At 39.8% G+C, this 11314-nt stretch overlaps 1 pseudogene; it reads right to left on the bottom strand.

Moving 5' to 3' along the window:
• Window positions 1–2294: 2294 nt before the first annotated feature.
• On the bottom strand, window positions 2295–10951 carry LOC111871373 (annotated as a pseudogene).
• Window positions 10952–11314: the final 363 nt, after the last annotated feature.

Genomic DNA, 11314 nt, shown 5'->3' with positions numbered 1-11314 from the left:
ACGCGGACTTCTGTGAACCATATCAAGAATGTTTTCTCGTGTGTCTATCATTTGTACATCCTCCCTTTCAGAGTGCACACAAACACTCGCAAGAGAACCAGTATCACGCAATGTCTGGTGAATTCGTGTAAATACACTTCGAGATGGAATCCTTCGATCGGGAAAACGCCTTTGGTATTCTTCAACAGCAGCACATGCATTGCCACCGCAGAATGCATATCACAGTATTCCACGTGTGAAAACACGAGGCATTTCAGCAACTCATCACACAACTAATTTACCACCCATTCACGACCCCACCACAACATAATCTGTAGGCTCTGTAGGTAGCGCATGAGCTTACGGCTAATGTGACTCACAGCACTCAAGGACAAACAGATAAGAGTCTCAGCTGACAGGTATAGTGTGTGGACCTGCCAGAAGACCACACTTTCCTCGGGCCATTATCTCCGTAACTGTTCAACTTTGGACATAGGTGTTTTGGGTTATATTGGCATACTTTAACATAAGGAACACCCTCCCGAAGTTTGGTCCATTCCTTCTGGGACACCCTGTATATATATTTAAATATGTATCTATTTTGAAGGCTTCAAGTGCTGCATAAATGTATAGTCTTTTATTGCTTTAGTGCGTTAAAAATTGGAACAATAACCAAGGTATGGGGTACAGACAAGTCAGGTATGATTACTTCTTTGTACTACAATTAAAACTTTTGATAACATTGACAACACTGAGGTATGGACTCAGTAAGCAAACATTACATTCCATCATGCTGCAGACATTGATCTACAGCCCTTAATACATCTTATTCATCACACAGGTTTTAGATGCCAAGTCAGGACTTCATAGCCACTCATATCCCCTCCCCAAACCAGTTTTTCACTAATGTTGCACTATGTTTGGGATCATTCTTACTGAATAAATAAGGAGTCTTTTACTAATAAACCATTTAGCAGAAAAATTCCCTGACCATGTATCATACAACTGGTCTTCATACTTGGCCATTGGTAACTGCTAAATTTTCCTCCATGACCTGTATTATGAAGCTAAAACACAATAATATTGTAACATGTTTAGTTACTGAAGACACCGTTCGGATTGTTAATTGGTATATTTAACAACCTACAAGTCTCGGCTACAATTGAGTGTTGCGGGGTTTCACACTTTATAACCCTATTCGCAATAATCTCTTCACTCTGCGGGGTAGGGGAAGGAGTGTTGACTTGCCTGCTACCCTAGTAACGACAGCGCTCTGATGGTGTTACGTCACCACTGGTGGATGGAGGGGTGTCCTGCATAGCGCAACATGTTACACTATATTCAACATAAATTTAAATATATTTTAACGTATTATTTTTCTCTAAAAACGCTGTTCAGATTGTTAACCCTTCAGCGCGGGCATTTAAATATCGCTGTTGTGGAGCCTCCTGCAGTAGTACAGTCAACTCGCGATTAACTGGGGCCGGATTAACCGGTTTGTGGCTTAACCAGGGCTACTGAGGGTTTTTTGAGGCTTATATGTTGTTTAATATTCATTCACTTTTGTTTCACATGGTGAGTTGTAACACTATTTTCGCACTAGTGTGAACCGAGCTCTGCATTCTTTGGTCCCGTTATGCTAACACAATGTTCTAGGGTAGGGGAGAAAGAATGCAAGGATTTGTGGAAAGTTTCAAGGACAGATACATCGCCCCAGTTAGTATCTTTGTATCGATCTTCAAGTGCGTTAGCAAAATGTCAGGGTGTAAAAGGAAGCGTGTTGTGTTAAGTATTCAACAGAAACTTGAAATTATCAATCAGTTGGGAAAAAGAGGTGTAGTTAAACAATTAGCAATGCAATACAGCATTGGAGAAGAAAGTGTTCGAGATTTGAAAAAACAAAAGTGAGAATGAGGAAGAGGTGGACAGTGCTGCTCTTAATGATTTGGAATCCTTACTAGACTATCTTGAGAGTGAAGAGAACAGTTTTGACAAGATAATATTTTGTAGGCTTCATACGGATATCCGTAAAGAGGAAAATGCCGCGAAAAAGCAAACGACAATATTAAATTTTTTGAGTGTTAAGTGTTGGATGTTGTTGAACACTGTGATTGAAATAACTAATTCATACTTCAGTGTAATGTAAAAAAAGTATTAACTAGGCCATGAGATGACATAAAAATGAGGTTGAATAAATTTAAATACAGGTAGGCCTATAGTATTATGAAGGTACAGTATTACAGTACTACTTTTAATAAAATTTGTCTTAACCGGGTTTTCGATTAATCGTGATTTCCATCCCCACCATTATCCCGGATAATCGAGAGTTGAGTGTATTTTTTAATTGCCCATTTAAATTTTGCTCTGAATTATATTATGTATGATAACTTTTGAATTATATGAGATATAATTATGAATTTTTCATTGAAATCACCTTAAAAGATCGTTTTATAATCTTACCTTATAATATGACCGCTCTGTATCTGAGCGATGGAAGCAAGTGGATTAGAAGTTGAGTTTCATATGGTATTTCCTGAAACATCCATCTAAACACAACCCTGCCTCACATTCACTACACCAGTAAATAGATTCTTTCCTTTTACCATGTTTTGCGCACACCACACATCTTTTTTGAGGCTTTGCTTCTTTCCTTTGGCTGGAGTACGCTCTAGGAAATGTCGGTCTCTGAGTCTTTTAGGCGGACGGCCATATACAGGATGAGGAAAACCAGAACCGTGATTTTCCACGAGGCCTTGTGCTAGTGAAAGTCTGAACTTTAGCGTGCCCATGTTTTTGTTATTCGGGAGACACCGATATATGACCATTGTGTTATGTATTGCTACATAGTAGCCTCGTGAATAACTTCTGATACCACTTAGTATCCTTCTTTTATTCAAGCAAGTACAGCTATAGCATTTGATCCGTCAGATCCACTCCTAGCATGTTTCTGTTGTAATTGCAAACAACCAAGGGCTTTGTTTCTTTTTTGTTTGCTTTATTCACAACCACACGTATATCATCTTTGTGGTATGTTGATATCATAGTCACTCAGCCATTGTAACTGTGAGGTCAGCGTTCTATTTAGACTGACTGACAGAGCTGCAGGAAATTGATTGTTATGTTTACACGAACAGAGAGCACATTCTTTTCACAACAGCCCAGTGCAATTTTCATCATGCTGGCATGGTTTGTTCCATATTTGTGGGCCTTTGAAATTAAGCTTACAGCTTGGTGTACGGTGTATGGCAAACCGGAAGTAGGACCATTTAAATACCAGCGTACCATATACGGCAAACCACGCTGAAGGGTTAATTGGTTTATTTAACAACCTACAAGTCATAACTACAGATACTTATAACACTGTTGCAGGTTTAGACAATTTACAAACCCTACTCACTAATCTATTCACTCTATCTTCAGTATAACACATGTTCCATTCTTCTTCCCGTGACTGCTTCTATGTTTCAACTGACTTATGACTTCTTCACGTTCACATTTCACTCGCTAAAACTGAATCTGGCGACTGATAGACTTCAGCTGTCTTCGGCAGCTGCTACATTTTAACTAACTGCTCAGTCATTCCAGTCTCTCTTATAAACCCTCAGTCGGACAGCGGAAAACCCACATCACTTCACTGTTGCATAAACGAAGTGTATACAGGTGTTGCTGGGCAACACTGCTGAGAGTTGTTTATTTCTGTGTAGCAACCAGTATGCTTTGGCTTGGCTCAGCTCAGCTCTACTCAGCACGGCATGGAGAAACGCCGCTTTCCTTATGGTTGTGTAACCCTGTTTCCGCTATTGCGTAACTTGACAACCGACCGTTTATCAAGGGTCTGTCTTTGTGGTAACTCATTCCACCTCCCGTTGCCCAGCAACAGTTAGACATGTCACAATATTTGAAATTTTAAATTTTTTCTCTCTAAAAATCCTTAAAAATCATCAAAAATTCCTGGGTATGCTGTGTGATGCTATGTGTATAAGTATCATTGTTCAGTAATTTAGAAACTACAATGCATGTAATCAGGCATTCAGTGTTACATTGAAGCTTCAAATCAAACTTGCAATAAAATGGATTAACAGCAGTTTTTATTACAAACTGAACAGAGGCTCTAAGGCAGTAATGCAGCACTACGTCATATCAGAATCTTGGTCTTGGGGATCAGTTATTTTTGGTCAGTATGAGACCATACATCTTTAACTGGTAGAATGACACAAATTGGAAGCTCCTGTGTTGATGTACTATGCCAGTATTTTGTCTGCAAGGAAAACATGTTCCCTGACAAGATAGCTGCTTTCCATTACAGGAATTGAACCCAGCATCTCCGAAATGAGTCTAGAACATTAGTGCCACACCAGCACCGAGTAATTATGGCATCCAAAAACCAAGGAAATGGTGGGTATGTCTACCTACACTGAAAGAAGTTCCAAAAGTTAATTTGACAATTCTTCATTAAGGCAACTCGCACAACTTACCATGCATATTCTCGTACCTACCTATTTAAAAAAGACAAAAATCAAATAGTGGACACTGATGTCCTTCCCACAGGTAACACATTTTTCCAAAACAGCCCTAAATAATTTTCACAAATAGTGGACTTCAATACTTGCAATGTTATCGCATATACTGGAGTCTTAAATCAGGTCAATTAAACTAAAACCTCAATTTGCACCCTAACCTTATAGAATGTCAAAGACATGATTTTTCATTGTTCCAAATTAAAGACCTCACCACAGCAAACTTTTTTTAAACAATGACACAAGACCTTAAAGCAAATTTTTTCCAAAAACTTGACCATTGCAAACTCCTCAAGAAACTAAACACATTCCAAGAAAATTCTGATACCATTTAAAATCAAAATTCACACAAACCCAAGCACTTAATTTATACTTCCCACAGTGTGACACATATTTCGAATTTTACTTATTAAGAGCTCCAAAATTTATGGGAGTACTACCACACCTCCTACACATGCCTACAAATCTAATGGATGAGCGAAGGTAAAATAAACCATACACAGTCTGTCAGAACAATTATTTATAGTATGTAGTATACATAGCACATGCTGAACATAGAAATTATTACACTTATATTTATAATTCCAAGAACATTGTATTAAGCAAACATTGGTACAGATGTAGGAATAACTGAAAATTATATTTATTCCAAGAACATTACATGAAGTCGATGTTGAACAAATGTAAGAATGGCCCCAAATTCGAAAATGTACTGTAATGAGTACCATAACTCTATGAGAAATTGAAAAGTAACCCTACTTCAGAGCACAAAACTAAATTGCCATTTAGTACTCCTCAGCACCATCTCCTACAACAGAATCTATGCCAACTTCTTCATAATCCTTCTCCAAGGCAGCAAGATCCTCACGAGCTTCTGAGAATTCACCTTCCTCCATACCCTCACCAACGTACCAGTAAACGAAAGCACGCTTAGCATACATGAGATCAAACTTGTGGTTCAGGCGGGCCCATGCATCAGCAATGGCTGTAGTATTCGACAACATGCACACAGCACGCTGTACCTTTGCCAGGTCACCTCCTGGGACCGCTGTTGGAGGTTGATAGTTGATGCCAACCTTGAAGCCAGTTGGGCACCAGTCTACAAACTGGATGGTGCGTTTGGTCTTAATTGTCGCAATTGCGGAATTAACATCCTTTGGCACAACATCACCTCGGTACAGCATGCAGCAGGCCATGTAATTCCCATGCCTAGGATCACATTTCACCATCTGGTTGGCAGGCTCAAAGCAGGAACTTGTAATTTCTGCGACAGTTAGCGGCTCATGGTATGCCTTCTCAGCAGAGGTGGCAGGTGCATAGCTGACCAGAGGGAAGTGGATACGTGGGTAGGGCACCAAGTTAGTTTGGAATTCAGTCAGGTCCACATTCAGTGCGCCATCAAACCTGAGAGAAGCTGTTATTGAGGATACAATCTGGCCAATCAGTCTATTGAGGTTAGTGTAGGTGGGGCGTTCTATGTCCAAATTACGTCGGCAGATGTCATAAATGGCTTCATTATCAACCATGAAGGCACAGTCGGAATGTTCCAAAGTGGTGTGGGTGGTTAGGATAGAATTGTAAGGCTCAACAACAGCAGTGGAAACATGAGGGGCAGGATAAACTGCAAATTCCAGTTTACTCTTCTTTCCATAGTTGGCAGATAGCTTTTCCATTAATAGTGATGTAAAACCAGAGCCAGTGCCTCCACCAAAGGAATGGAAGATCAAGAAGCCCTGAAGACCACTGCACTGGTCAGCCAATTTTCGGATTCGATCGAGAACCAAATCCATGATTTCTTTGCCAATCGTATAGTACCCTCTGGCATAGTTGTTCGCTGCATCCTCCTTTCCTGTAATCAGCTGTTCAGGATGAAACAGCTCTCGATATGTTCCAGTTCGTACCTCATCTGTGGACACATCAGTCTGTGCTCAACTACCAATACCTGCATGCAACCCGACACATAACTCGGATGTGTTAAGGCTGCTTCAATGTCCTGTTTTAACATAACTGCTGGTGAATGATTTTTTCCTATGTATGATTCTATATGAATAATCTGCAGGTACTACAAGTAGATGTAACGTTTCAGAAGACAATTGAGGCTACAATGTTCCTGAGAGTCTTTAGAAAATTTTCTCAATATACTCTTAATACCCAACAACCTTCCAATTGGAAGTCATTAACTACAAAAAGGACAAGTCATTCAGTCACTTCATCTTAAGACAGAATTTCAGCCAAATTCTACCTAGGTAAATTTAAGTTGTACCTATGCCTAAAATTAATTATGAACCATGCATAATGGAAGTGTTGCTCCACCATTACTGCCCTACATACTAGATGGTGAGTTAGACAATAGATTATACTTGGACAATCCAGCATTAGCAGTAGTCTTACAAGCATATAATGCAAACGTTGTCATGATCTCAATGACCCCTTTACAATGGGCAACATACAAACCACCCCTAAGGCAGTGAGACACACTTCACTTCAATCGAAACAAGTTTCATATTTCCTTTCATACCCTCTTTACATAGAACAGTCTTGTTACAAACAGCATGCTTCAACTGACAGAAGAACTGATTGTTGTTTATAAGAGACATTATTCACTTTGTGCAATTACTACCCCTTCTCACTGTTACTCTACAGTACTCTTGCCTACCTAACTACCTACTTATCACATGATTAGCAGTCTAATTCAGAATGCCAGAATACCTTTAGCTCTTGCATATAGCTTACCATAGAAAATTCTTACGATTTTAATATACATACCAATTACTGTAGGCTCCAAATCCACAAAAACTGCCCTTGGAACATGTTTTCCAGTACCAGTCTCACTGAAGAATGTGTTAAAACTGTCATCATTGCCTCCAAGAGTCTTATCAGATGGCATGTGACCATCAGGCTGAATGCCATGTTCAAGGCAGTACAATTCCCAGCAGGAATTGCCAATTTGCACTCCCGCCTGCCCAATGTGGATCGAAATACATTCACGCTGAAAACATACAACATTCTGCATATCCTGTTGCAATACCAATGTCATATCATGAAATATTCAGTACGCAGACTATGTTTTTGTCTTCATCTTACACCTCTTGAAATGAACTACATAATGCTAGTCTTTCTGCATTTAACTTCAAATGCCAGGACTCACAAACCACACAAAGGGTAACTCATTTCCCATTGTAGCAGCCTTGCAATGTGACTTTATATCCATTTAAACTGCGTAAGTCTCTTTCATCTACTGATATTCTAGATGACCAGTTTTCGGTTCCATATACCAAAAACTGCATAATGAATTGGAATGAATGAGGAAGGAAATGGCCATGGCCTACTGTGGGGCAGCATTCCAGCAGCTGCCTGGCAGGACTGAGGATAACCACAAAACCCTCAGTCAGGATAGTCAATCTGTGCCAAGACCTGAACCCAGGACAAGGCATGAGTGCTATCCACTCAATCACAATGTTTATGTTCTCATATAAACTGACTTAAACAAAATACTGAAAACGTAAGAGACCAATATGCTTATGCCCTTCTGAAGTACTTTAGGTTAAGTGAATTAGTGAATTAATTATCTTGAAAAATGGCCCATAACAGAGCCTACGCAGATCAACAGTCATTAGTCTGTCTGCCTATTTACCATTCATACCAAGTCCAAGAACAATGCAAATACTCATTTGTCTGTGAGGGACACAGCATTCAGCAAACACAAAGAGATTTCACTTCTTAAACTGCCTCTGGGACTTACACCCAGCATCCCACAATAGTTAACTTATATGATATTATCATCACGAGGCTGAGTCTAGAAAATCGAAATTAACGGCCGTGGGGATTCGTTGCGCTGACCACGCGACACCCTCTATCCGCAAAAATTGGCACTAAACTTCGCCGACAAGCGGCGGTCGCTCGGTCGGTATAGTTCGCTTGCGGACTAAAATCACGGGAGATTTTTTTTTGTATGCCGAAAACTGACTTAATACAAATCCTAATTAACAGCAAAGAAACTCATTTTCCACAATACGGAACTAACTATAATAATTGTTTGTAAAATAAAAAATTTAAATGGTCTGAATTCAGTTTAGTTTAGTAATATTACAAACACGATAACTCAAGAGTTTCGTTAAGTTACCACAAACATGATTGATTTTCAATTCCACAACTTGGCAAAATCCATTACCATTTCTGGCAGTAAAGTATACCATACTTTCGGTCTCTGCAGAAAGCGTAAAAGAAGTTATACAAGAACAAAACGTAAAATCCTTGCTCGTTATAATACTGTATTTAAAAACTTTCCAACAGTAATACTCACCATTTTGGCAGAAAATATCTTAGTACAGAAAAAAGTCTCAACACTTCGTTCTCAAGAAGCAAGCAACGACACTTCGTCAGACAGACAGTGAGAGCTACTGACGCAGATCTTCCCAATATATATTGTGACAGGTGAACTCACTGCATAGAGAAGACATTGCGTGACAACAAGCGTCCATTGCTACTCAACAGCTAGCAATTCCTTGGCAAAAAAACGTAGGCAGACCGCTACCTAGGAAATTGCCTAGGCAACAGAGACCAATGAGTTTCCGCAGCAACGGATACGATAACCAACGCTGCGTCGAAGACAGAGAAGCCTTGGACAAGGTGTTCGGTTCCATATACCGAAAACTGACTTAATACAAATCCTAATTAACAGCAAAGAAGCTAATTTTCCACAGTACATAACTGACTATAATTATTCTTCGTCAAATAAAAAAATAAAATGGTGTCAATCCAGTTCCCTGTATTACCGACAGGCAGCAACTGCCACGTCAAGCGGCGACCATAAACTTCAGTTTAAGTAATATTACAAACACGATAACTTTAGATTTTCGTCAAATTATCACAAACATGACCCACATTCTTGTGGTTTCACAGTATACATTATACTCAGCAACAGTCTCCATAAGTGGGTAAGCATAGTTTTGGAATTGATACTCGTTTTGTGGCATTATCTGTCAATTTTTTAACCTTAATAATGTTCTGAAGCGTATGTACTACAGTAAGCATTATTTCTTCTTTACATTCTTTCCCTTGGTGTTTCATGTAGGAGAGAGAATTGAGACGGTCAGACATTGATTGTTACGTGGTTAATAGCCACGGGAGTATTTCTACAGTTTATACGTGTTTTAAATATAACAATAATAGCAACGTATATTGATGTGGTTTCACCGCCTCTGTGATCTAGTGGTCAGAGTTCCTGACTACAGATCCAGGAATCTCGGATTCGATTCCCTGCACTACCAGATTTTCTGAGAACTAGTGGTCTGGAACGTGGTCCACTCAGCCTCGTGAGGACAATTGAGGAGCTACTTGAATGGAAAATTAGCGGCTCCAGTCTAGAAAACCGAGATTAATGGACGTGGGTATCCGTTGCGCTGACCACGCGACACGCTCTGTCGCAATAGTTTGCACTAACTTCGCCGACAAGCTCCGGTCGCTTGGTCGGTATAGTTCACTTGCGGACTAAATGCCACGGAGTTTATTACAAACATGATTAATCTTTCAATTCCGCAACTTGGCAAAACCCATTACCATCGCCGGCAGTAACATATTGCGTACTTTCGGGCTATGTAGAACGCGCAAAAAAGGCATACAGGAACAAAACATAAAATCCTTACTCATTATAATACTGTATTTAAAAAGTGTCCAACGATAATACTCACCATTTTGGCGGAAAATAGTATAGAAAAAAGTTTCAACACTCCGTTCTCAAGAAGCCAGCAATGACACTTCCTCAAACAGACAGTGGGTACTTCTGACGCGGATCTTCCCAATATATATTGTGACAGGTGAACTCACTGCATAGAGAAGTGTCACTTCCTAGGTAACACATTGTCAAGACATTGCGTGACAACCAGCGTCCATTGATGGTCACCAGCTAGCAATTCCTTGGCAACGAAATATAGGCATACTGCTACCTAGGAAATTGCCTAGGCAAAAGAGACCAATGAGTTACCGCAGCAACGGATACGATAGCCAACGCTGCTTCGGAGACAGAGAAACTTTGGACAAGGTTTTCGGCTTCATATACCGAAGAATCGCTGAATACACAACCTCATTACACAGTACAGAACTGACTATAATAATTCTTCGTCAAATAAAAAAAAAATAAAATGATCTGAATCCAGTTCCCTGTATTACCAACAGGTAGCAACTGCCACGTCAAGCGGCGACCACAAACTTCAGTTTATTTCAGTAATTTTGCAAACACGATAACTTCAGATTTTCGTTAAGTTACCACAAACATGATTAATCTTTCAATTCCGCAACTTGGCAAAACCCATTAGCAGTAACGTATTCCGTACTTCGGTCTCTGCAGAACGCGTAAAAGAAGTTATACAGGAACAACACGTAAAATCCTTGCTCGTTATAATGCTGTATTTAAAAACAATCCAACAATAATACTCACCATTTTGGCATAAAATATTTTCTCGTATTGGATATGTCACGCGACAAGTAACTTCGCGTGGGTCTCGGATTTAGTGGATATTTATTGAAAACTCTTACGCACTCAAGTACAATTTGTAGCACTTCAATTGCACTCTGCGGCGGTTATCTTCCAAGTGCCTCTGACCGTGGCTGGATCTCAAATATATCTCGGCGAATGCTGGACTTCATTATATAGGGGTTTTTCGAACCGCTTAGAGGACACTATATTCAATGCTTCTAACAATTCGTTTTTACGCAACGAGTCCTCTGTTATCACGGAGATGCTATGTCGTGTTTCGTTTCCCTCGTTGTTACTCAACGACAATTCGCTGTTACGATTTGTCGCTGTGGGAACTCCACAA

This window comes from Cryptotermes secundus, unplaced genomic scaffold (genome assembly GCF_002891405.2).
Source record: "Cryptotermes secundus unplaced genomic scaffold, Csec_1.0 scaffold194, whole genome shotgun sequence".
In the NCBI taxonomy this organism is placed as follows: Eukaryota; Metazoa; Arthropoda; class Insecta; order Blattodea; family Kalotermitidae; genus Cryptotermes; species Cryptotermes secundus.
This window is presented reverse-complemented; position numbering and strand designations above follow the sequence as displayed.